At 44.3% G+C, this 25,199-nt stretch overlaps 1 protein-coding gene across 1 annotated transcript in view; it reads right to left on the bottom strand.

Annotated features, from left to right (window-relative positions):
* Positions 1-25,199, bottom strand: part of LOC311128998 (semaphorin-5B-like) — a 267,133-nt gene that overhangs the window by 201,015 nt on the left and 40,919 nt on the right. Inside the window, exon 2 of the mRNA XM_084161231.1 lies at positions 11,614-11,687. The gene's annotated coding sequence lies outside the window, so the exon portion shown is untranslated. The remainder of the gene's footprint in view (positions 1-11,613; positions 11,688-25,199) is intronic.

The following is a 25,199-nucleotide window of genomic DNA, read 5'->3' as shown; positions in this document are numbered from 1 at the left end:
GATCAAAAATATTTGAGGGGAGGGATTTTTCTGAGGGGAAAGGCATCCAAAATTATATTGGCAGACATGGTTAATGCCTGATTATATGACTGGTGGGGAAAATACACTACAGTTAATCTTACAATGTGATTTGTGTGATCAAATATGGATTAAATCATTACATTCATTACATGTGATGCCTTGACGAAAAATTTAGAAATAGATTCCCCTTAGACCTGAACAAAGCTGCTTTGACACACACTGTCTCGTTTCTGCAGTCTGTCAGAAGTTCCCGAAAAGTATTAGACATCTCTGTGCAACCACGGAGAAGAGAAGAGAGGAGAAGAGAGGAGGAGGGTGGCACCTCAGATCCTCCCATCTCTGCATCTCTTCCCACTGCCCATCTTGCTTTTCAAGTCTCCTTGAAACTTCACAGGATGGACACATACAGTGGGAACAGCAGCATAAAGAATCCACATATCCATGGCCACCTTCACCTGAGATCTAGGATGTCCATACAGGCTCTCTCAAGTCATCTATCTTAAAGGTAGACTCAGTGGTATGGCGTTGCCACGAGCAGCACCGCAGATACTGTGATGAGCGAGACGCAAGACTTTGCTCTCACACAGTCACACACAGTATCTGCGCATGGTTCGCTTCACGCTCTTAGGGCGTGGTGGGTACGGGACCAAAACCGCTGAGAAGTTAAGCCTTGCGCTTCAACGCTCTTAGTTGTTGCCAAAATTGTCCCACTATGCTGTTTACTTTGTGCACTTACATCATATCGCTGAGTCTACCTTTTAATGATCGTTTATTCATGATCATGATTACTCATTGTTGTCTTCTATCAACATTTTGGGGGCATTGGTAATAAATTATTTTCATATAAATATCTTGACAGAAAGTGCTTCAACAAAGATGCATTATGTTCCAAATAGATATTTGAGATGGACGTAGAAATGACAGATATGGGGTTGGTGGGTTTTTCATGGCATAGAATGTCTTTACTGCGAGTATTCATGCGTTGCAACTCCGTCACTCGGTCAAGTCGTTGCTACAGATGCCCAGCATATTGATGTCTGACTGATGGTTAATGCTCAGTCTTTCTGAACAGGGACCAATGACTGTTTCGTCAAAATTACACTATAGTGGCTTGGAAATACTATGACATTGCTAAAGTAGGCAAATAATTAGTAGAAAACAACTTTGCCATCATTATGATGTTGTCAAGTTTACTTTAGAGAGATGGCAATGTTGCCATGAGCTAGCAAAGTCAGTCAAAAACTAGCTAGCTAAAGTTATACTGCATCTAAAGTAAATATGGTGACAACACAATGATGACAAAAGCTTGTCCTACTAATGCCGCCGCGGGTCCTCTCCAAATACTACCGCTGCATCAAGAGCGTCCTGACAGGTTGCATCACGGCCTGGTACGGGAATTGCTCCATCCACGTCCACATGGCCTTCCAGTGGGTGGCGATGACGCCTCAGTACATCACTGGGACCATGCTTCAACCCACCCAGGACATCTACTCGAAGCAGTGCCTGAGGAAGGCATGCAGCATCATTAAGGACCCCACACACCACTGCGATGAGCTGTTCTCTCCCTTACCGTTGGGCAGACGGTATCGGAGAACAAGGTCTGAGACCAACAGGCTCAGAGACAGTTTCTATCTACAAGCCATCAGACTGCTGAACACAGAACTGGACTGACCACCTGCTCTAAATCTCTGCACCTTAGCACACATGCACACACCCACACAGACACACACACACACACACACACACACACACACACACACACACACACACACACACACACACACACACATATATATATGTTCATGCTACACACACATCACAACTGCTGCTACCAGACTCTTATTATACTGCTCAATTTATACACTTGCCCCCCATTCCCCCTTCCCCAATACACGTGTAAATATTGGACTATAAATGGTGCCTTCCTGTATTACATTGATGCTAAAATGTTTATTCTATTCTACTGAGCCATTTACTTTATGTTCGTATTCTTATCTTTTATTATTTCTTATTGTTGTTGAATTGTCGAGAAGGAACCTGCAAGTTAGCATTTCGTTGGACGATGTATACCATGCGTATCCCATACACGCGACTAATAAAACTTGAAACTAGACAGAGGAAACATCTCCTGGCTGTGTAAGAAGAGGAGAGCCGATGACATCATGACATCTTCACCACCACAAGTTCTACCATGAAAGTATGTCACGGTGGATTCCCTCATCGTTGGTTTGCTCATCGTTGGTAAGACTCCCTGCGATCCTGCGTCCCGTGTGAATGGCTCCTCTGTGTAACCGGCCAAGGTTCTGCCACCGGCCCCTCTCTTTGTCCCTTGAATGGGCAGCGCTAGGCCACGTTTTTAAGGCACACTAATGTACCATGGCTGGACCGACAAAGGCGGTTTGCCAGGGATAATGACGCTCCCTTTAATTTGCCTGGGGGGTATCAACAGACAGAGCCTTTAAGGCTGGGAATGGGTCTTAAATGGCATCCTATTCCCTATGCACTATAAAGGGAAGAGGGTGCCATTTTGGACATATCCCTGGACTACAAATGAGATGAGCCCTTAAACTGGGTATCCTCTCTCTCCCTCCATCATCCCTTCATCCCTCTATTCCTCCATTCACACTTGAAAAGCTGGTTGTTTTCATCCTGCTCATTGTTATCCTGAAACAAATATCAGCAAATAACAGCGGGGAGAGGAAGGACAACACGTAAACACGGCCTCCACTCCTCAGGCTCCAGATAGTCCAGATACGTCCAGGAGGACAATCCAAACAACAAACAGAAAGGAGCTTCTTCACAAGCTTTCACACAAGGGCCGAATGGGACGGGGCATTTCTGGTCCACTGATACGGTTTGGGGAAACTTTTGGGGCACAAATCGAATCAAGCTGGGCGAGTCAGCGCAATGGAGGGGAATAGAAGCCAGTGCCAGCCAACTAGGCCCTTCAATAGGGTAGATTTTCTACAGCGTTGGCCCATGCGCCTCATCATGATAACTGGGTCAGGTAGTTGGAGAGTTGTTGTCTGAAATTTTAGGTGCTCAATGAGCTCAAATCTGTACTGCCCGGTCTGGCGTTCTTCCACTCAAAGGAAACACCCCCTCTGGCACTGGCCCTACAGAGGCGGCTATCGCTGTATAAAAGCCTTTGATAAATTTACAGCTGAAAGTACACTTCTCTATTACAAAAACGTATTACATAAACTTCAGCATTCTTGGAGAGGAGCAGAGAAGAGAGGATATATCACTAGCTGTATTTTTAAAACACATCACCTCTGAGCTTTGGTTCTTTGATTAGCCCACGTAGAGCCAATTAGACGAAGTCCCTAGCGGACTCCCTCCTGCCGCCAAACAGTCTTTGTGGGGCAGAGGAGAGAAGAGAGAGAGAGGAGAGAGAGAGACAAAGAGATAGAGAGGAGAGGAGAGAGAGAGAGAGAATGTTTAAGTCACTTTGGATAAAAGCGTCTGCTAAATGGCATATATTATATTATAGAGAGAGAGGAGCCGCAGGCGAGGACTTCGCCATTAACAGGCTGGATAGGATGAGAGGTTTAACACTCCTTTCTCTATCACTCCATCACTCCATCACCACCCCACCTCTCTCTATCTTTCCATCCCCACCCCTCCTCTCTCTATCTTTCAATCACTACCCCTCCTCCCTCCATCTCTTCATCACCACCCCTCCTCTCTCCATCTCTCCATCACCACAGGGGCTGTAAAGAAGAGGGGGAGGATGGGGGGACGGGGGGTAAACAGAGAGACAGAGATGGAGAGAGAGAGAGATATTGAGTGATAGATGGCGTTGAGCTTCCTACGTTTGGTCAACCATCTCAGAGGTATGGGACAAGGGGACGTGTGGTACGCAGTTGGAAACTAAACACTGTCCTATCTAATATCTAATATACCCACGTACCAAGACCAATACCAAGATCAATCACAACCCAAAAACTTCTACAAGCACACATTGAAAGTTATCTGCGGAGAGTTTGAGAGGACTTTGTGTAAACTAAAATAAATAACAGGCATATTTTCTAGTCTTCCGGTGGGACGCAATGAATTCGATTCATGTCTGTTTTATGCCCTCTCTCCTCCAACTGATAATGTATTTTTCATAGTATATACTCTTAGAAAAAAAGGTGCTATCTAGAACCTAAGAGGGATTTTCGGCTGTCCCCATAGAAGAACCCTTTGAAGAACCCTTTTTGGTTCCAGGAAAAAACAGTTCTGGTTCCAGGTAGAACCATTTTTGGTTCCATGTAGATCCCTTTCCACAAAGGGTTCTACATTGAACCCAAACAGTTATACTTGGAACCAAAGGGTTCTACCTGGAACAATAAGGGTTCTTCAAAGGGTTCTCCTATGGGGACAGCCGAAAAACCCTCTTAAGTTCTAGATAGCACCTTTTTTTCTAAGAGTGTATACTATGAAAAATACATTATCAGTTGGAGGAGAGAGGGCATAAAACAGACATGAATCGGATTCATTGCGTCCCACCAGAAGACTAGAAAATATGCCTGTTATTTACTTTAGTTTTTTTTCTTTTTACAATTTGATATATATATATATATTTTGAACAATACAAAACATTAACATACAAACAACAACATCATACAAACATCAACTACATCACACCTGCCCAGACCCACTAGCACCCACCCCATCTCCAGCGCCCGCATCACTTTCTGCCACATGGCCTGAAACTGCACAATTTTGTTTCTCTCCGTAGCCCACACACATTCAATATTGAAATAATAAATCACTAGATTTTTTCCATTGTGTTAATGATGGCGGATTGGTTTATTTCCAAGTTTTTAGTATATGTTTTTTCAAAATGAGTGATGAGAAGAGAATCGTCCAACTCCATCGGGTATCTCACTACACCCCCATATGCCATGTCTTCAAATATACAGACAGACAGATGAAAAGTACATTTACATTGTAATACTTCTTTCTAGCTCCGCCCACAACTTCCGGACATTATAGCATTCCCAGAAAGCATGTATTATTGAGTCATTTTTTGTTTTACACATAAGACATTACTGTGCCGTTGTGCTGTAGAATTTGGGAATTTTGTCTCTTGTATAATACATTCTATACATTAGTTTACACTGGATTAAGCGTTAATTAATTTAATTAGTTATGCTCCAACTTTCCCTCCATCTTTTGCCAACATCAGCTCTTTTTAAGTCTTGGTTCCAATAGTTTATATATTTTATGTATACCTTCCCTATCATATGAACATCATTTTCTGACTCAAATAAGATTCCCTTAAGGTTGCTCTGATGCCCGAAAGATTTCAAATCGAAATTTCATTAAATGTAACTTTTAAGAAACTGACATTGATCAGTACAAAATTACTTTTTTTATTCCGTCATGGAAATAACTGTATTTCCTATTACCAAGTAATTTACGGTTTCTATACCTTTAATTTTCCATGTGGACCAATTTATCGGTGAATTCTTAAAAGTTATCCAAGGATTGTTCCATAAGGTTGTGTTTTTAGGAAGTGATATTGGTTCTTGTAGAATACTTTTCATTTTCTTCCATATTGTTATAGTGTTCTTAACTATGAAGTTGTTAATGTTCTTAGCTTTATCCTTTGAAAATAGACAAGTAAAAATATTCTGGGGATGAGAATGCGCATCTTCAATATGTACCCATTGTTCCTTTTTAGTGCATTTAACTATATGTCGCAAGTAAAAGCCTTCGGTAGCAAGTTGATACAATTCCAAGTCTGGAAGTTTAAAAGCACCCTCAGATTTAGGAAGATGTAAAACTTTCCTTTTTATTCTCTGTATTTTATTTGCAGATATAAAGTCTGTTATGACAGAGTAATACTTTTTAAAGAATGTCTTCTTTTGGGTATTTGGTATTACCGAAAATAAATACCAAAACTTTGGCAGCCATGCCATTCTGAATAGGTTTATTCTACCAGTAAGATTTATTGGAAGATTATTCCATTAACTTAAATCTGCTTTCATATTGTTGTCATTTCATTCTTGTTTGTTGTCACTTATTAAGCATCCTAAGTATTTCATATTTTTTGTGGTCTACTTAAAGGATTGCTGTATAACATAAGTATATATATATATATATATATATATATATATATATATATATATATATATATTTTTTTTTTATGCCATTATATCGGGGGGGGGGGGGGGTTCACATGAAATTTATATCCTGAGATTTTTTAGTATTCTGAAAAATATTTATTGCAAAGAGGGCATTGAGTTTTCAATATTGGTCAGGTATATCAGGAGATAATCTGCAAATACATTTTGTTTATGTTCATGTTTACCAATAGTGATACCTGTTACGTTTGGAGCCTGTCTAATTATTTCTGCAAGCAGTTCAATTGCAAACAGGAGGGGGAAGAGGGTACATCCCCTAAAGCAATTTAATCAGATAATGTATTATTTGTGTAGATATTTTACTTTAGGACATTTATACAACATTTTTATTACATTTATTATTTAAACTGGAAGAAATGCCACTCAAGACGGTCAAAAGCCTTTTCAGCATCAACAGCCATTATTGATACATCTACAGTGTGTCTTGTTTTTTTGCGTATTGTATTAAACTGCATTTTTTAATTGTATTTGTTTGTAAGTGTTTATTTTTAATACACTCTGTTTGATTGATATGTATCAAGTCTGGAAAGACTTTTGCCATTTGATTGCTTATAAGCTTTGTTATTATTTGATTGTCACAATTGATTAAACTTATGGGTCTATAATCAGCAAAGGACTCTCCAGATTTTCCTGGTTTTAATATAACTGAAAAAACTGTTTGATACATGGAACTAGGAAGTACTGGATTGAGTGACATGTCTGTTGTCATTTGTTTAAATACTACTTTGACCCAAAATGTTGAATAGAATTCTATAGGAAAGCTATCCATTCTTGGTGCTTTTCTCTGTGCGAATGTTTTAACTGTATCTAATATTTCTTCTTGGGGGATCTCTGTTTTTAGTGACTATTTTTTGTCTTCTGATAATTGCTTCAGAGATGTTGAGTTTAAGAAGGCTATACAGTGAGGGAAAAAAGTATTTGGGGCAGCAGGTAGCTTAGTGGGTAAGAGCGTTGTGCCAGTAACCGAAAGGTCGCTGGTTCTAATCCCCGAGCCGACTAGGTGAAAAATCTGTCCATGTGTCGTTAAGCAAGGCACTTAACCCTAATTGCTCCTGTAAGTCGCTCTGGATAAGAGCGTCTGCTAAACGACAAAAAAAATCAGCCCAGAACTACACGGGAGGATCTAGTCAATGATCTCAAGGCAGCTGGGACCATAGTCACCAAGAAAACAATTGGTAACACACTACGCCGTGAAGGACTGAAATCCTGCAGCGCCCGCAAGGTCCGCCTGCTCAAGAAAGCACATATACAGGGCCGTCTGAAGTTTGCCAATGAACATCTGAATGATTCAGAGGAGAACTGGGTGAAAGTGTTGTGGTCAGATGAGACCAAAATGGAGCTCTTTGGCATCAACTCAACTCGCCGTGGAGCCTGTGTGTTGGTCTTTACTTCTATAGAATCAAAGATACCGTCTATCATTGAAGAACCAAGAAAAACATTTGAGAAGACATGACATATGAGGGCGGTGGGCATTCCATAGAATGAGAGGATCATAATATAAATACATACATATTGTATACATTACATATATAGAGTGTGTGGGCATGTGGACTGAGCAGACAAAAAACATAAAGCAAAGTATGTCTGTACTTGAGGTGCTATGCCTTTTTGGGGCTTTTTAGTTCCGACTCCTCTCCAAATGGAGAATGAAAAAAAAACGGTGGATACGATACATACATTGTACATACATTTGAAGAAAGACTGCCACTTAAGTACTGTGGTTGGTTTGTATTACCTTATAAATTCAATCAAAATATAGTGGCTGGAGGGGGTCTATTTGTGGTGAGTGGGTCCTCAGAGAGATTGAAATGGGATGAGTGGAGGCCCCACGCATACCTCAGAGAAGTGTCTTATGCCCTCCCAGTCACCCCATCCCAATCCCCTGGATATACAGTGAGGGAAAAAAGTATTTGATCCCCTGCTGATTTTGTATGTTTGCCCACTGACAAAGACATGATCAGTCTATAATTTTAATGGTAGGTTTATTTGAACAGTGAGAGACAGAATAACAACAACAAAATCCAGAAAAACGCATGTAAAAAAATTTATGAATTGATTTGCATTTTAAATGAGGGAAATAAGTATTTGACCCCTCTGCAAAACATTACTTAGTACTTGGTGGCAAAACCCTTGTTGGCAATCACAGAGGTCAGACGATTCTTGTAGTTGGCCACCAGGTTTGCACACATCTCAGGAGGGATTTTGTCCCACTCCTCTTTGCAGATCTTCTCCAATTCATTAAGGTTTCGAGGCTGACGTTTGGTAACTCGAACCTTCAGCTCCCTCCACAGAATTCCCATGGGATTAAGGTCTGGAGACTGGCTAGGCCACTCCAGGACCTTAATGTGCTTCTTCTTGAGCAACTCCTTTGTTGCCTTGGCCGTGTGTTTTGGGTCATTGTCATGCTGGAATACCCATCCATGACCCATTTTCAATGCCCTGGTTGAGGGAAGGAGGTTCTCACCCAAGATTTGACGGTACATGGCCCCGTCCATCGTCCCTTTGATGCGGTGAAGTTGTCCTGTCGCCTTAGCAGAAAAACACCCCCAAAGCATAATGTTTCCACCTCCATGTTTGACGGTGGGGATGGTGTTCTTGGGGTCATAGGCAGCATTCCTCCTCCTCCAAACACGGCGAGTTGAGTTGATGCCAAAGAGCTCGATTTTGGTCTCATCTGACCACAACACTTTCACCCAGTTCTCTTCTGAATCATTCAGATGCTCATTGGCAAACTTCAGACGGGCCTGTACATGTGCTTTCTTGAGCAGGGGGACCTTGCGGGCGCTGCAGGATTTCAGTCCATCACAGTGTGTTACCAATTGTTTTCTTGGTGACTATGGTCCCAGCTGCCTTGAGATCATTGACAAGATCATCCCGTGTAGTTCTGGGCTGATTCCTCACCGTTCTCATGATCATTGCAACTCCACGAGGTGAGATCTTGCATGGAGCCCCAGGCCGAGGGAGATTGACAGTTCTTTTGTGTTTCTTCCATTTGCGAATAATCGCACCAACTGTTGTCACCTTCTCACCAAGCTGCTTGGCGATGGTCTTGTAGCCCATTCCAGCCTTATGTAGGTCTACAATCTTGTCCCTGACATCCTTGGAGAGCTCTTTGGTCTTGGCCATGGTGGAGAGTTTGGAATGTGATTGATTGATTGCTTCTGTGGACAGGTGTCTTTTATACAGGTAACAAACTGAGATTAGGAGCACTCCCTTTAAGAGTGTGCTCCTAATCTCAGCTCGTTACCTGTATAAAAGACACCTGGGAGCCAGAAATCTTTCTGATTGAGAGGGGGTCAAATACTTATTTCCCTCATTAAAATGCAAATCAATTTATAATATTTTTGACATGCGTTTTTCTGGATTTTGTTGTTGTTATTCTGTCTCTCACTGTTCAAATAAACCTACCATTAAAATTATAGACTGATCATATCTTTGTCAGTGGGCAAACGTACAAAATCAGCAGGGGATCAAATACTTTTTTCCCTCACTGTAGCCCCTCTTCATTCTCACCAATAACCACCATTAAATCTTAGTTGTAATGACAAACAAGGAATAATAATGATTTGACATCCTTTCCTAATCTGCCCAGAACTCTTATTCATTTTACAACGGGTTTACAAGACAAAAAAATTAATAATAATAATAGTAGTAGTAGTAGTATAATTAAGTCCTTCCTTCTCTCTCTCTCCCAAACCAAATCCATCCCTCTCCACCACTCCCTCCCTGTTCTCCCCCCTTTACTCACCCAAGCCAAGCTTATCCCCACCTCCCATCTTTACTCCCCCTTGCCCCCCCAAGCCAAGCTTGTCCCACCCTCACATCCTTACCCACCCTTACCAACCCACCACCTCCCTTCCTTACTCTCTCTTACCCACCCAGGCCAAGTTTATCCCAACCTCTGTCTTTACCCCCCTCCCTTCTTCTCAAACACATTTACACCCCTCTATACATCTACTTACACATCCATTCTCCTTCATTCACACACAACATATACCCTGTGCCTCCGCACACCCATTCTCTCCCGCCCTCCTACACATATTCATATTCACCCTCCTTCACTCTCCCATTCATATGCACAGACATATACCCACACATTCACCCACTCACACCCTCTGGCCCACACACACACATCCATATAACAATTATTGACAATTATTGACTTACATGCCAGATTGCCTCTTTTATATTGTTGTTTCAGTGTCCATGTATCTCATTGGCATCGGCTAATTCTATCGTTACTTCCTAGAGAAGAACAGTTACTTGGGGACAATAGAGTTTATATTGTATTGCGGGGAATATTGTCTCAATTTATGATAAGCTGGTCTTAGGCATCACTGTATGTAGCCTAGTGTGTTTTTCCACTTCTGCCTCTCCTCAGGGCACTGGGCTCTCTTTCAACTGGAAAGGTTTCCTGCAGCCTATTCAGCGCTTCATCAGCTCTTGTGAACTCCATTCTCTGTGTTCCCTTCCATACCCACAGTACTGCTGGGAATCGGAGTTGAAACTTGATTCCTTTTTACTCCAGTGACTGTCTGATCAGAATGAATTGCTGGTGTTTTTTCCTCAGTCTAGCAGACAGGTCCTGGACGAATCGAATGGACTGGCCCTGGACCTTGATCTCCTTTCCCCCCTGTGCCCTCAGAATGTTGACTTTGGTCTGATAGTTCCACAGCTTAAAGATTACCATGCGAGGGTATTTAGCGTTCTTCTTCTTCACGCCAATCCAATGGCATCGCTCCAGATCCTCTGGTGATACATCCATGCCAAGCTCCTCCGATATCAGTTTGATCATGTAGATGGAAAGGTCCCCTTTTTCCTCATCTTCCGGTAGAGACAATATTCTTATATTATTTAGTCTCAATCTGTTTTCTAGCTGATCCAGTTCATCTTCTAAAGTTTGCACCTTTGTTTCCAGAAGGCCAATTTTGTAGTCTTGTTCGTCCACGCACCAACCCTGTATATACATATCTGACACAAATCTATTTTTTTAACAACAGATCTTAACAGTTTGTTTGTTTTGGTGAGCATTGAGAGCATTGAGAGCATGTTTTCCTGGATATCCTTCAGCTGTTCGCTGCTCTCATTTGCATTTCCAAGTTGTTCTTAGTCTTCTCCTCTAAGGGAAGTCATGGCTTGTTGGGTTCCAGTCTCAGCGTCACTTTACACACAGATTTGTTCACTGTTGTGTATAACTGACCACTCACTCTCTCCCAGTTAATTGGGGATATATTGATCTATCGATTTTAAAGGCTTAATTTAAACTATGTTGTCTGGCTTATACATTTAATCACAGTTTTGACGATACAAAACTGAGCTACTATCTCCCCATGCATCCTATCGGTAACGCGCATGCGCCATCCCAAAGACATATTTCAATTTTAACCCAAAAATGGAGGATAAAGTTTTGAACTTGATCAAACTGTAGCGGAAGAGAACGAAGCACAGTACTCACCAGCTAGTCATCACTGGCACATGGTTCTGCGGCTACAGGAATGGGCTGAGAGGGCTGTTCTATCCTTTAGAAACCTATTTCATGGAGAGAGAGAGGAGTGAAAGAGAAGGGGGAGGGGTGAGTCTTTCAATTCACACTAGTCGTTTGCCTCCTTCCCATAAGTAGTGTGGAGTGCCACAAAGAACCGCACACACTCTCGTAAACAAACCGCCAACTTTTCAATGGAGGCGAGAGGGCAGACCTGGAATGGCATTTAAACTGGAGCTTCTTAGGTTTCATGGTTTGGGGTGGGGTGGGGTGGGTGAAGGGAAAAGATGGCTCCCCAACCCCAAATAAATCTCAAACAAGTTCATTATAGTTTTCTCAAGTAAACCAAATACTGTAGGTTGAAATTTAGGCACATTGTAGTTTAATTTATAGACTTAATATAAATCTGCCAAAGATACAGTATATACCCTCCAGCTGGTTTAATCAAACTTGCAGGATAATATACTGTCCAATTACCATTTGGCCTTTAGGCTTCTGATCTTAACACCACAGAGCAAATTGGAACAAAATAGCCTTCTACAGTTTCTACGGAAACCTCTGTGTGAGGCTCAGAAATCTTGTCCCTCCCGCAGTGTCAATTAACAGGATATTTTTCTTGTTTCCTCCGCTTTTCTCACTTGAAAAGAAAAGTAGGTGAGAGAAAAGTCTGCCTGTACAGCCCTGGCAGTTGGCTAAAGCTCTGCTTTACTGTGTAGAACCTAGACTCTAGACATGTATCCTTTTCCTCTGCTATGTTGTATGCCACTAAGCAGGCACATACAGTTTGGTTCAGTTTTTGAGAAAGTTCCTGTAGCTGGAGTTTGGAGCCATGCCGATTAGAGATAAACTGTAGATTGGTGCCTCCTTCTCTGCTAGTTCTGAGGAATTAGTTATAATACCATTATTAGGGAGCAAATACAAAAACAGGTGGACCAATTCAAATAGGGATGTCCGAAGGATTTGCTATGGAGACAGACCCTGAATTTGGTTGTAGGCAGCACCACTACAGACAGACAGTGGCAGGAATGTTATGGCTGCACAAAGCAAGCAGCCACATTCTCCTGTGTCAACGTGGGCTACTGCTCTGTCTCTCTTCCACCAAATCAAGAGGGCAGAGAATCCTCATCAATACAAAGGCACATATAGAGACAGACGGAGACAAACACAGCATGTCTATAAACAAATGCATATTTTACTAGAATGACTAGAATGCCCAAACACCAACATGTAGGAAAACTGAAGAGAGAAGTCTGCTGATTCACCTCATAAAACTAAAACTGAGTGGCCTAAACCACCTTTAGCCCCCTCGTGGAGCTGGGTACGAATCAGCACCTGTAGGGAGCCTGGTGTGACTGTCCCCTGTAGGGAGCCTGGTGTGACTGTCCCCTGTAGGGAGCCTGGTACCACTGACCCCTGTAGGGAGCCTGGTGTGACTGTCCCCTGTAGGGAGCCTGGTGTAACTGTCCCCTGTAGGGAGCCTGGTGTGACTGTCCCCTGTAGGGAGCCTGGTACCACTGACCCCTGTAGGGAGCCTGGTGTGACTGTCCCCTGTAGGGAGCCTGGTGTAACTGTCCGCTGTAGGGAGCCTGGTGTGACTGTCCCCTGTAAGGAGCCTGGTGTGACTGTCCCCTGTAGGGAGCCTGGTGTGACTGTCCCCTGTAGGGAGCTTGGTGTGACTGTCCCCTGTAGGGAGCCTGGTGTGACTGTCCCCTGTAGGGAGCCTGGTGTGACTGTCCCCTGTAAGGAGCCTGGTGTGACTGTCCCCTGTAGGGAGCCTGGTATGACTGTCCCCTGTAGGGAGCCTGGTGTGACTGTCCCCTGTAGGGAGCCTGGTGTGACTGTCCCCTGTAGGGAGCCTGGTGTGACTGTCCCCTGTAGGGAGCCTGGTGTGACTGTCCCCTGTAGGGAGCCTGGTGTAACTGTCCCCTGTAGGGAGCCTGGTGTGACTGTCCCCTGTAGGGAGCCTGGTGTAACTGTCCACTGTAGGGAGCCTGGTGTGACTGTCCCCTGTAGGGAGCCTGTTGCCACTGACCCCTGTAGGGAGCCTGGTGTGACTGATCCTTGTAGGGAGCCTGGTACCACTGACCCCTGTAGGGAGCCTGGTGTGACTGACCCCTGTAGGGAGCCTGGTGCCACTGATACCACAGATAACAATGCTGACACACTGTAACACGGTGCAGCAGCGATGCACTAGACTCAATGGGGGGCAATAGGGAATTAAGGCGATGTGAATTAAATGCTTCTTTGGTGGTTGGAAATTAACACAACTGGATGATGAACAATCTTATATGTTGTAGGTTGGGTTTTCCTTTATTAACCTCATCATGGAGGGTCTTTAAAACTGTCTGGGACTCAAAGACAAATGTAACTTGTGGTCTTCATGAAGAAGAAATCCTAATTCCTAGTTAATGGATATGAAAGTCTGAGGAAACTACCGGTGGGCCTATACCACTTCTCAGTCAGTCCGACTGACTCAGGGCATTATCAATCTACATGCATTCCATTTTGCTTCCTCATAGCTCCTCAGGGCACCATCCAACAGCACCGGTACACACACAGCCTCCCAAACTGATAGAGGAGTAAAGGAGTGGCAGTTAGTGAAGGACTTCATTAAGATTAGAGTAGTACAGAGACAGAGACAGAGCAGAGCTGCAGTTAGCCTGTCTGGGCTGAGCCAGCTAGGCACAGGGTTTAAGAGTGCTTCCAGAGTTCTCCCTGAAGACCTGCCTGGAGGTCAGTCAGCGTGGGGAGAGAGAGAGAGAGAGAGAGAGAGAGAGAGGGTGGGTGGGTGGGTGGGGGGGGGGAAGGAGAGAGAGAGCTGAAGAGCAGGTAGGGAGAGAGAGAAAAAGAGAGGGAGATATATACAGAGAGAGTATGTGAGAGAGAGAGATTGAATTGAGAGATTAAATTGAATTGAGAGAGAGAGAGAGAGGGGGGAAAAGAGAGCGAGCGAGAGACATTTGACATTTTGTCTTTCTTTAATGACACATTCTCATTTCATTAAAACCTCACCCCCCATAAAAATAAAAAAACATATCCAGACCATCTTCCCCAGCTATACAGACAGCACCCCCCCCCCCCCGCCCCCAACACACCATATCTCTTGAAACAACTCCACACTTTTTACTTTTTATCATTTTATAGAACTCAAATTCCACCCTAAGGCACGCAGAGACCATCCCATTAAATAATAGTAAAGTATCCCCCCACCTTTGACCCTGTTCCTCTTTGTTAGCCAAATAGCCAACTTTGCCTGAGCAAACAGAAAATTCAACAACACACATTTAGCCTTTTCCTTATTTGAATACCTGTACCCCATTATAAACATCCTGACAGTAAACTCCACCCCCAACCTCTCACACAGACATTCCAACAGAGAATGGACCCCCGAGTGGCGCAGTGGTCTAAGGCACTGCATCGCAGTGCTAGCTGTGCCACTAGAGATCCTGGTTCGAATCCAGGCTCTGTCGTAGCCGGCCGCGACCGGGAGACCCATGGGGCGGCGCACAATTCGTCCAGGGTAGGGGAGGGAATGTGCGGCAGGGATATAGCTCAGTTGGTAGAGCATGGTGTTTGCAACGCCAGGGTTGTGGGTTTGATTCCCACGGGGGGTCAGTATGAAAAAATAAAAAAGAATGTATAAGAGCGTCTGCTAAATGACTTAAATGTAAAAGCATTAACCTGGTACACATGAATCACAGTTTCACTCATGACACAGAAAGGACACCCCTGTCTGACTCCAGGTTCAAACCGTGCCAATCAGCTGTTAGTGGCCAGGGATCCATGTAGAACCCTCCACTTGAGTTGGGAGTTTGTAGAGCCCCCCTCCATCTTGTCACGATCGTTGAGAGACGGATTAGACCAAGGCGCATACATGTTTATAAAACTGGATAAGCACTGACAAAACAATGAACCGTGCCGTCGGAAGGCTATACACAAACAAGATCCCACAACCCAGGCAGGAAAACTGGCTGCCTAAGTATGATCCCCAATCAGAGACAACGAGCGACAGCTGCCTCTGATTGGGAACCACACCCAGCCAAACATAGAAATACAAAACATAGATTTTCACACCCTGACCAAACTACCTAGAGAATAACAGTCTCTCCAGGTCAGGGCGTGACACATCTAAAACCCACCATACTCTCCACCCCACATACCCCCTGCCACTGATGTGCCTTCACTCCTGTTAAGATCCTAATATTCCTTACCTTAATACAGAGGTTGTACAGTGGCTTGCGAAAGTATTCACCCCCCTTGGCATTTTTCCTATTTTGTTGCCTTACAACCTGGAATTAAAATTGATTTTTGGGGGGTTTGTATCATTTGATTTACACAACATGCCTACCCCTTTGAAGATGCAAAATATTTTTTCTTGTGAAACAAACAAGAAATAAGACAAAAAAACAGAAAACTTGAGCGTGCATAACTATACACCCCCCCAAAGTCAATACTTTGTAGAGCCACCTTTTGCAGCAAATACAGCTGCAAGTCTCTTTGGGTATGTCTCTATAAGCTACATAGCAAAGGGGGTGAATACATATGCACGCACCACCTTTCCGTAATTTATTTTGTAGATTTTTTTTTAACAAGTCATTTTTTTCATTTCACTTCACCAATTTGGACTATTTTGTGTTTGTCCATTACATGAAATCCAAATAAAAAGCAATTTAAATTACAGGTTGTAATGCAACAAAATAGGAAAAACGCCAAGGGGGATGAATACTTTTGCAAGGCACTGTATAGGGCTTTACCTCCCACACCCTCAAACTCCCACAGGCTCGGAGTGTTAAAATCTAACAAGTCCTCCAGACCCCCTTGCCAGTCCCAAGACTCTGCCGTCACCTGCAGTGGCGGAAACATTGGTGGCCCCTCCCCCTTTGGCCGCTCAAACACCCCCCTTACCGGCTCAGACAGTGCCTCATGGACTTCCCCCAGGAATCTCTCCAACAGCCTAAAAGATCCAACCCTAATCCGCCAGCTCTCCTCAGCACCGTGCATGCTGGTTCCCTCCATCCGACATCAGTATGGTACAGCAGTTTCTGCGCCGCCTTTAATCGGAATGCTGCCACCCTGCTCTCCAGTTCCACCAGGCCCTGTCGTCCTTCGTTTACGGACATATACAACACTGCCGCCCTCAGCCAGTGATGGACCGACCAGAAAAAATCCACCAGTTTGCATTGCAGATCTGACCGGCGGTTGAGGACAGCCAGTTTATGCCACAGGGCAGATGCCACCAGGTTGTTGATTATCAGCACAATCCCTCTGTATGATACTTGGGACAGGAGCCACCTCCACCTGGCCAGTCTTGACACCACTGCCTGTGACAGCCCCTCACAGTTCTTCCTGATCCACCTCTCCGAGCCCAGGTACACCCCCAAAATGTTAAGCCCCTCACATATCCCACTGCAAACCCCCTGGAAGCAGAGAAGGGGCCCCAGTTTACCTTGGCTGATGAAGCTCCATCGTACACCTTCAGACTAGTCTCTAGTGCCTGAATATCCTGACCATCCCTGACCATCACAGAAACGTTGTCTGCATACGCTTACACTGCTATGCCTGTCAACACGCAGGTAGCTTAGTGGTTAAGAGCGTAGTGCCATTAACCGAAAGGTCGCTGGTTCTAATCCCCGAGCCGACTAGGTAAAAAATCTGTCGATGTGCCCTTGAGAAAGGCACTTAACCCTAATTGCTCCTGTAAGTCACTCTGGATAAGAGTGTCTACTAAAATGTAAAAAATGTAACACACCCATGCATGTCCAGCATACTCCCTGCAGTCTCCTGCGTAGCAAGCCAAAAAAAGGCTCAATGGCTAGTGTACATACAGTAGGGGAAAAAAGTATTTAGTCAGCCACCAATTGTGCAAGTTCTCCCACTTAAAAAGATGAGAGAGGCCTGTAATTTTCATCATAGGTATACGTCAACTATGACAGACAAATTGAGAAAAAAAATCCAGAAAATCACATTGTAGGATTTTTAATTAATTAATTTGCAAATTATGGTGGAAAATAAGTATTTGGTCATCTACAAACAAGCAAGATTTCTGGCTATCACAGACCTGTAACTTCTTCTTTAAGAGGCTCCTCTGTCCTCCACTTGTTACCTGTATTAATGGCACCTGTTTGAACTTGTTATCAGTATAAAAGACACCTGTCCACAACCTCAAACAGTCACACTCCAAACTCCACTATGGCCAAGACCAAAGAGCTGTCAAAGGACACCAGAAACAAAATTGTAGACCTGCACCAGGCTGGGAAGACTGAATCTGCAATAGGTAAGCAGCTTGGTTTGAAGAAATCTACTGTGGGAGCAATTATTAGGAAATGGAAGACATACAAGACCACTGATAATCTCCCTCGATCTGGGGCTCCACGCAAGATCTCACCCTGTGGGGTCAAAATGATCACAAGAACGGTGAGCAAAAATCCCAGAACCACACGGGGGGACCTAGTGAATGACCTGCAGAGAGCTGGGACCAAAGTAACAAAGCCTACCATCAGTAACACACTACGCCGCCAGGGACTCAAATCCTGCAGTGCCAGACGTGTCCCCCTGCTTAAGCCAGTACATGTCCAGGCCCGTCTGAAGTTTGCTAGAGTGCATTTGGATGATCCAGAAGAGGATTGGGAGAATGTCATATGGTCAGATGAAACCAAAATAGAACTTTTTGGTAAAAACTCAACTCGTCGTGTTTGGAGGACAAAGAATGCTGAGTTGCATCCAAAGAACACCATACCTACTGTGAAGCATGGGGGTGGAAACATCATGCTTTGGGGCTGTTTTTCTGCAAAGGGACCAGGACGACTGATCCGTGTAAAGGAAAGAATTAATGGGGCCATGTATCGTGAGATTTTGAGTGAAAACCTCCTTCCATCAGCAAGGGCATTGAAGATGAAACGTGGCTGGGTCTTTCAGCATGACAATGATCCCAAACACACCGCCCGGGCAACGAAGGAGTGGTAAGAAGCATTTCAAGGTCCTGGAGTGGCCTAGCCAGTCTCCAGATCTCAACCCCATAGAAAATCTTTGGAGGGAGTTGAAAGTCCGTGTTGCCCAGCGACAGCCCCAAAACATCACTGCTCTAGAGGAGATCTGCATGGAGGAATGGGCCAAAATACCAGCAATAGTGTGTGAAAACCTTGTGAAGAGGTTTTCACTCTGTAGCTCAGCTGGTAGAGCACGGCGCTTGTAACGCCAAGGTAGTGGGTTCGATCCCCGGGACCACCCATACACAAAAATGTATGCACGCATGACTGTAAGTCGCTTTGGATAAAAGCGTCTGCTAAATGGCATATTTATTTAAGACTTACAGAAAACGTTAGACCTGTGTCATTGCCAACAAAGGGTATATAACAAAGTATTGAGAAACTTTTGTTATTGACCAAATACTTATTTTCCACCATAATTTGCAAATAAATTCATAAAAAATCCTACAATGTGATTTTCTGGATGTTTTTTTCTCATTTTGTCTGTCATAGTGGACGTGTACCTATGATGAAAATTACAGGCCTCTCTCATCGTTTTAAGTGGGAGAACATGCACAATTGATGGCTGACTAAATACTTTTTTCCCCCACTGTAACTTCCCCGATAGAGGACATCCTTGTCTAATGCCCCGCCTCACCCAGACTGGCCTACTGAATTCCCCTTCCACCTTGACCATACATGATGCCCCAGCATACAACATCTTCACACAGGCCAAAAACCTTTCCCCAAACACAGACATCACATTAAACAGATACTCATGGTCAACTCTATCAAAAGCCTTCTCTTGATCTAAAGAGACCAGTCCAGAGTTCACAATAGAACCTCTCGACAAGTCCAACATGTCCCTGATTAAGAACAAGTTGTCCGTGATTGAGCATCCCGGTACGCAATATGTCTGGTCCTTGTGTACTATAGGGTCCAGATGGGACTTCAATCTGTTAGCGAGGACCTTGGCAAATACAGTGAGGGAAAAAAGTATTTGATCCCCTGCTGATTTTGTACGTTTGCCCACTGACAAAGAAATGATCAGTCTATAATTTTAATGGTAGGTTTATTTGAACAGTGAGAGACAGAATAACAACAACAAAATTCAGAAACACGCATGTCAAAAATTTTATAAATTGATTTGCATTTTAATGAGGGAAATAAGTATTTGACCCCCTCTCAATCAGAAAGATTTCTGGCTCCCAGGTGTCTTTTCTACAGGTAACGAGCTGAGATTAAGAGCACACTCTTAAAGGGAGTGCTCCTAATCTCAGTTTGTTACCTGTATAAAAGACACCTGTCCACAGAAGCAATCAATCAATCAGATTCCAAACTCTCCACCATGGCCAAAACCAAAGAGCTCTCCAAGGATGTCAGGGACAAGATTGTAGACCTACACAAGGCTGGAATGGGCTACAAGACAATCGGCAAGCAGCTTGGTGAGAAGGTGACAACAGTTAGTGCGATGATTCGCAAATGGAAGAAACACAAAATAACTGTCAATCTCCCTCGGCCTGGGGCTCCATGCAAGATCTCACCTCGTGGAATAGCAATGATCATGAGAACGGTGAGGAATCAGCCCAGAACTACACGGGTGGATCTTGTCAAAGGTCTCAAGGCAGCTGCTGATTATGTACGTTTGCCCACTGACAAAGAAATGATCAGTCTATATTTTTTATGGTAGGTTTATTTGAACAGTGAGAGACAGAATAACAACAAAAAAATCCAGAAAAACGCATGTCAAAAATGTTATAAATTGATTTGCATTTTAATGAGGGAAATAAGTATTTGACCCCCTCTCAAGATTTCTGGCTCCCAGGTGTCTTTTATAAAGGTAACAAGATGAGATTAGGAGCACACTCTTAAAGGGAGTGCTCCTAATCTCAGTTTGTTACCTGAATAAAAGACACATGTCCACAGAAGCAATCAATCAATCAATCAGATTCCAAACTCTCCACCATGGCCAAGACCAAAGAGCTCTCCAAGGATGTCAGGGACAAGATTGTAGACCTACACAAGGCTGGAATGGGCTACAAGACCATCGCCAAGCAGCTGGTGAGAAGGTGACAACAGTTGGTGCGATTATTCGCAAATGGAAGAAACACAAAATAACTGTCAATCTCCCTCGGCCTGGGGCTCCATGCAAGATCTCACCTCGTGGAATAGCAATGATCATGAGAACGGTGAGGAATCAGCCCAGAACTACACCCTGAAGGACTGAAATCCTGCAGTGCCCGCAAGGTCCCCCTGCTCAAGAAAGCACATATACAGGGCCATCTGAAGTTTGCCAATGAAAATCTGAATGATTCAGAGGAGAACTGGGTGAAAGTGTTGTGGTCAGATGAGACCAAAATGGAGCTCTTTGGCATCAACTCAACTTGCCGTGTTTGGAGGAGGAGGAATGCTGCCTATGACCCCAAGAACACCATCCCCACCGTCAAACATGGAGGTGGAAACATTATGCTTTGGGGGTGTTTTTCTGCTAAGGGGACAGAACAACTTCACCGCATCAAAGGGACGATGGACGGGGCCATGTACCGTCAAATCTTGGGTGAGAACCTCCTTCCCTCACCCAGGGCATTGAAAATGGGTCATGGATGGGTATTCCAGCATGACAATGACCCAAAACACATGGCCAAGGCAACAAAGGAGTGGCTCAAGAAGAAGCACATTAAGGTCCTGGAGTTGCCTAGCCAGTCTCCAGACCTTAATCCCATAGAAAATCTGTGGAGGGAGCTGAAGGTTCGAGTTGCCAAACGTCAGCCTAGAAACCTTAATGACTTGGAGAAGATCTGCAAAGAGGAGTGGAACAAAATCCCTCCAGAGATGTATGCAAACCTGGTGGCCAACTACAAGAAATGTCTGACCTCTGTGATTGCCAACAAGGGTTTTGCCACCAAGTACTAAGTCATGTTTTGCAGAGGGGTCAAATACTTATTTTCCTCATTAAAATGCAAATCAATTTATAACATTTTTGACATGAGTTTTTCTGGATTTTTTTGTTGTTATTCTGTCTCTCACTGTTCAAATAAACCTACCATTAAAATTATAGACTGATCATGTCTTTGTCAGTGGGCAAACGTACAAAATCAGCAGGGGATCAAATACTTTTCTCCCTCACTGTATATTGTAGTCCGCACAGAGCAATGCCACAGGCCTCCAGTTCTTAAGTCCTCTTTTTTGGGCAGGAGAGTCAGAGCCGCCCGACGGCAGCTCATCGGCAACTCTCCTACCCTGTCGCACTCACGCAACAGGCAAAAGAAGTCCAGTCCAGTTATTCCCCAGAATTTTTTATAAAACTCCACTGCTAGTCCATCAATTCCCGGTGCACGGCCGGGGGACATCTGGGTTACGGCTTCTGCCAGTTCATGGGACAACAGGGGAATGTCCATTTCATCACTCTGTGCCAGAGAGAGCTTAGGGAGTTCTATAAACAAAACCTGAGCACACATAGGATCACACAGTTCTGCCCTATACAACTCAGTATAAAACTCCACAGTCCGCTCCCGCATCTCCCCACCACAGAGGTCACCCACCCATCCGAAAGCCGTAGACAATGCATACCCTTGGCTTCACTGCTCTGTCTTTCCAAACCAAAGAAGAAGGAGCTGGAAGCATCCATCTCCTTCAGCATGGAGAACCTAGCTCTTACAAGTGCTCCCTTTGTTTTAACCTGGAAATAACTGCCCAGGTCCCTACGTAGTTCAGCTAAATTAGCCTGGAGGCTTATATTGCCTTGCCCCACCAGCTCTACCTCCATCTCACTAATACTACGCTCGAATTCCCCCAATACTCTCCTAGCCTCTAAGGATGAGAGAGCTGTATACTGTTGACAGAAAAGCAGAATTTGGACTTTTCCCACATCCCACCATTGACTCAGAGACTCATACTCCTCTCTTCGCTGCCCCCACCTTTCCCAAAAAGTCTGGAAACCTGAGCAAAAAGTGGCATCTTCTCAGAGCTTTACATTGAACTTCCAAAAGGATGCCTGCCGAGGCCCTGGTGAAATAGACAGCCGAGCCATGGTTATGTGATGATCCAAAAAAAAAAACACTGGGAGAATGGTAGCGCCCAACAGCCTAATGCTGTGATTCCTGGACATGTAAAATCGATCAAGCAGGGCTGCACTCATCCTAGCCCCAAAGACCTTCACCCACGTATACTGTCTTGTGTTGGGATGTCTAGTTCTTCAAACATCCACTAGGTCAAACTGATTAATGATGTCCCTTAACACCCCCACTGAGCCTGAATGAGGCTCCTCCCCATTTCTGTCTTTCGTAAAATCCATTGTACAGTTCCAGTCCCCGCCGACCACCAGCGTCTCCTCAGGCGCTACCTGTGAGAGTTCCTGTCTAAGACACCCAAATAGAAGCCCCCTCTCTCTCCCTGTGTTAGGTGCAAACACATTTATAAAGACAAAACCCCTGTTGTTAATTTATGCTTTTACTACAAGCAGTCTACCCCTACACACCTCTTTTGAGGAGCAAATTTTTACAGACAGACCCGGTACAAAAACGACTGCCACCCCTGCACTAACATTTGTCCCATGGCTCAGCACACTTACCCCTTTCCTCTAGAGCCCCCAATCGACTTCATTCACCACATCACTATGCGTCTCCTGCAGAAACAACACCTGTACTTTTCTTTGTTTTACATATTCACCCAACACACTCCTCTTTCCCGCATCTCTGGCGCCATTAATATTAAGTGAGCCTACCTAAAGAGTCTCCATAAGAAGTGGGAGAAATGCCAGCAAAGAAAGAGACCAATAGCAAAGCTCAAAAAGCCCCAGTGCCAGAAAGAAACTATTAATCTAAACACCGTCTGAGGGTAGACCTTTACACACGGTTGTGACCCATTTCCTCAACCTAAACCATTTCCAGGGTGAGAGGACACCATGCCCCTCATTTTTCATAGCATATTGTACTGATCTTACAAACTTTCCCAGATCACAAAGAAAAGCCTCAAGATGAACTTTTTTCACCTTAGACTCATTCAGGAACCTTGACAGTTCCCTCACCGTGTACTTTGACCCCTCTGCCTGACTGGCTGTCAGCTCTGGACCTATTGAGGAGGAGTCTGAAAAGAAATCCTCCTCATCGTCATCTTCCTCAGACTCACCTTCCTCCTCCTCATCTCAATGTCCAATCCTGACCACCTGCCCTTTCTCTCTAGTCGGGGCCTCCCCCTCAGCACCAGGAAAGGTTCCTTGGTGCATTTGACCACACCAGCCTCTCCCCTCCCACCTCCTTTCTTCTCCCCCTTTTTCCTCTTCTGCATGATACCCTCCTCCACCACCCCTAGTCTCTTACCCTTCCCCACTATACTCTCCTCATCCACTAGCATAACCTGACTAGACCCAGCCTCAGCTACACCACCATCTATAGCCTGACTAGACCCAGCCTCAGCTACACCACCATCTATAGCCTGACTAGACCCAGCTTCAGCTACACCACCATCGAGACACTCTCACCACAGGTAACTTCCACAAAGCTGTGAACGATCTGAGAGACAAGGCAAGAAGGGCCTTCTATGCCATCAAAAGGAACATAAAATTCGACATACCAATTAGGATCTGGCTAAAAATACTTGAATCAGTTATAGAACCCATTGCCCTTTATGGTTGTGATGTATGGGGTCCGCTTACAACCAAAAATTCATAAAATGGGACAAAAACCCAATTGAGACTGCATGCAGAATTCTGCAAAGATATCCTCTGTGTCCAACAAAAAACACAAAATAATGCATGCAGAGCAGAATTAGGCCGATACCCACTAATTATCAAAATCCAGAAAAGAGCCTTGACCACTTAAAAGGAAGCGATTCCCAAACCTTCCATAACAAAGCCATCACCTACAGAGAGATTAACTTGAAGAAGAGTCCCCTAAGCAAGCTGGTCCTGGGGCTCTGTTCACAAACACAAACAGACCCCACAGAGCCCCAGGACAACAACACATTTAGACCCAACCAAATCATGAGAAAACAAAAAGAGAATTACTTGACACATTGGAAAGAATTAACAAAAAAACGGAGCAAACTAGAATGCTAATTGGCCCTAAACAGAGAGTACACAGTGGCAGAATACCTGACCACTGTGACTGACCCAAACTTAAGGAAAGCTTTGACTATGTGCAGCCATAGGCAGACCTGGCTCTCAAGAGAAGACAAGCTATGTGCACACTGCCCACAAAATGAGGTGGAAACTGAGCTGCACTTCCTAACCTCATGCCAAATGTATGACCATATTAGAGACACATATTTCCCTCAGATTACACAGATCCACAAAGAATTCGAAAACAAACCCAATTTTGATAAACTCCCTTATCTACTGGGTGAAATACCAGTGTGCCATCACAGCAGCAAGATCTGGTCCAGGAGGCTAGGTCTGGTCTGGTCTGGTCTAGGAGATCTGGTCTGATCTGGTCCAGGAGGCTAGGTCTGGTCTGGTCTGGTCTAGGAGGCTCGGTCTGGTCTGGTCTGGTCCAGGAGGCTAGGTCTGGTCTGGTCTGGTCCAGGAGGCTAGGTCTGGTCTGGTCTAGGAGGCTAGGTCTGGTCTGGTCTGGTCCAGGAGGCTAGGTCTGGTCTTGT

Source organism: Coregonus lavaretus (genome assembly GCF_964263955.1).
Source record: "Coregonus lavaretus genome assembly, chromosome: 5".
In the NCBI taxonomy this organism is placed as follows: Eukaryota; Metazoa; Chordata; class Actinopteri; order Salmoniformes; family Salmonidae; genus Coregonus; species Coregonus lavaretus.
Note: the sequence above shows the minus strand (reverse complement) of the source record. Positions and strands in the feature narration are given on the sequence as shown.